Source organism: Dendrobates tinctorius, unplaced genomic scaffold (genome assembly GCF_039654945.1).
Source record: "Dendrobates tinctorius isolate UK_male_01 unplaced genomic scaffold, ASM3965494v1 ptg000110l, whole genome shotgun sequence".
NCBI lineage: Eukaryota > Metazoa > Chordata > Amphibia > Anura > Dendrobatidae > Dendrobates > Dendrobates tinctorius.
Window position 1 is genome coordinate 1,198,823 of NW_027361778.1, and position 2,974 is coordinate 1,201,796.

Sequence of the window (2,974 nt, forward strand, 5' to 3'; positions counted from 1 at the left end):
ATGTTTTGAATTTTCTCCAAAAGTAAAGTAGTTGCAAACTCATGCTTTTAGAGACTTGTTTGGGATCATGAGAGGAGTAGAAAAACATCAAAAATTTCAGTCCTGCACGATTCTACCAAGAAATGTGTGTTCATTCAAACCGCTGGTTTTTGATATTTTGGGCCCTATTGAATAATGAATGTTTTGAATTTTCTCCAAAACTAAAGTAGTTGCAAACTCATCCTTTTAGAAACTTGTTTGGGCTGTTGAGAGGAGTAAAAAACCATCAAAAATTTCAATCCTGCATGATTCTACCAAGAAATGTGATTCTTCATTCAAAACGCTGGTTTTTCCTATTGGGCTCTATTGAATAATGAATGTTTTGAATTTTCTCCAAAAGTAAAGTAGTTGCAAACTCATCCTTTTAGAAACTTGTTTGGGCTGTTGAGAGGAGTAAAAAACCATCAAAAATTTCAGTCCTGCATGATTCTACCAAGAAATGTGATTCTTCATTCAAAACCTGATTTTTGCTATTGGGCTCTATTGAATAATGAATGTTTTGAATTTTCTTCAAAAGTAAAGTAGTTGCAAACTCATGCTTTTAGAGACTTGTTTGGGCTCATGAGAGGAGTAGAAAAACATCAAAAATTTCAGTCCTGCATGATTCTACCAAGAAATGTGTGTTCATTGAAACCGCTGGTTTTTGATAGTTTGGGCCCTATTGAATAATGAATGTTTTGAATTTTCTCCAAAAGTAAAGTAGTTGCAAACTCATCCTTTTAGAAACTTGTTTGGGCTGTTGAGAGGAGTAAAAAACCATCAAAAATTTCAATCCTGCATGATTCTACCAAGAAATGTGATTCTTCATTCAAAACGCTGGTGTTTGCTATTGGGCTCTATTGAATAATGAATGTTTTGAATTTTCTCCAAAAGTAAAGTAGTTGCAAACTCATCCTTTTAGAGACTTGTTTGGGCTCATGAGAGGAGTAGAAAAACATCAAAAATTTCAGTCCTGCACGATTCTACCAAGAAATGTGTGTTCATTCAAACCGCTGGTTTTTGATATTTTGGGCCTTTTGAATAATGAATGTTTTGAATTTTCTCCAAAAGTAAAGTAGTTGCAAACTCATCCTTTTAGAAACTTGTTTGGGCTGTTGAGAGGAGTAAAAAACCATCAAAAATTTCAATCCTGCATGATTCTACCAAGAAATGTGATTCTTCATTCAAAACCTGATTTTTGCTATTGGGCTCTATTGAATAATGAATGTTTTGAATCTTCTCCAAAAGTAAAGTAGTTGCAAACTCATGCTTTTAGAGACTTGTTTGGGCTCATGAGAGGAGTAGAAAAACATCAAAAATTTCAGACCTGCACGATTCTACCAAGAAATGTGTGTTCATTCAAACCGCTGGTTTTTGATATTTTGGGCCCAATTGAATAATGAATGTTTTGAATTTTCTCCAAAAGTAAAGTAGTTGCAAACTCATCCTTTTAGAAACTTGTTTGGGCTGTTGAGAGGAGTAAAAAACCATCAAAAATTTCAATCCTGCATGATTCTACCAAGAAATGTGATTCTTCATTCAAAACGCTGGTTTTTGCTATTGGTCTCTATTGAATAATGAATGTTTTGAATTTTCTCCAAAAGTAAAGTAGTTGCAAACTCATGCTTTTAGAGACTTGTTTGGGCTCATGAGAGGAGTAGAAAAACATCAAAAATTTCAGTCCTGCATGATTCTACCAAGAAATGTGTGTTCATTGAAACCGCTGTTTTTTGATAGTTTGGGCCCTATTGAATAATGAATGTTTTGAATTTTCTCCAAAAGTAAAGTAGTTGCAAACTCATCCTTTTAGAAACTTGTTTGGGCTGTTGAGAGGAGTAAAAAACCATCAAAAATTTCAATCCTGCATGATTCTACCAAGAAATGTGATTCTTCATTCAAAACCTGATTTTTGGTATTGGGCTCTATTGAATAATGAATGTTTTGAATTTTCTTCAAAAGTAAAGTAGTTGCAAACTCATGCTTTTAGAGACTTGTTTGGGCTCATGAGAGGAGTAGAAAAACATCAAAAATTTCAGTCCTGCATGATTCTACCAAGAAATGTGTGTTCATTGAAACCGCTGTTTTTTGATAGTTTGGGCCCTATTGAATAATGAATGTTTTGAATTTTCTCCAAAAGTAAAGTAGTTGCAAACTCATCCTTTTAGAAACTTGTTTGCGCTGTTGAGAGGAGTAAAAAGCCATCAAAAATTTCAATCCTGCATGATTCTACCAAGAAATGTGATTCTTCATTCAACACCTGATTTTTGCTATTGGGCTCTATTGAATAATGAATGTTTTGAATTTTCTCCAAAAGTAAAGTAGTTGCAAACTCATGCTTTTAGAGACTTGTTTGGGCTCATGAGAGGAGTAGAAAAACATCAAAAATTTCAGTCCTGCATGATTCTACCAAGAAATGTGTGTTCATTCAAACCGCTGGTTTTTGATAGTTTGGGCCCTATTGAATAATGAATGTTTTGAATTTTCTCCAAAAGTAAAGTAGTTGCAAACTCATCCTTTTAGAAACTTGTTTGGGCTGTTGAGAGGAGTAAAAAACCATCAAAAATTTCAATCCTGCATGATTTTACCAAGAAATGTGATTCTTCATTCAAAACCTGATTTTTGCTATTGGGCTCTATTGAATAATGAATGTTTTGAATTTTCTCCAAAAGTAAAGTAGTTGCAAACTCATGCTTTTAGAGACTTGTTTGGGCTCATGAGAGGAGTAGAAAAACATCAAAAATTTCAGTCCTGCATGATTCTACCAAGAAATGTGTGTTCATTGAAACCGCTGGTTTTTGATAGTTTGGGCCCTATTGAATAATGAATGTTTTGAATTTTCTCCAAAAGTAAAGTAGTTGCAAACTCATCCTTTTAGAAACTTGTTTGGGCTGTTGAGAGGAGCAAAAAACCATCAAAAATTTCAATCCTGCATGATTCTACCAAGAAATGTGATTCT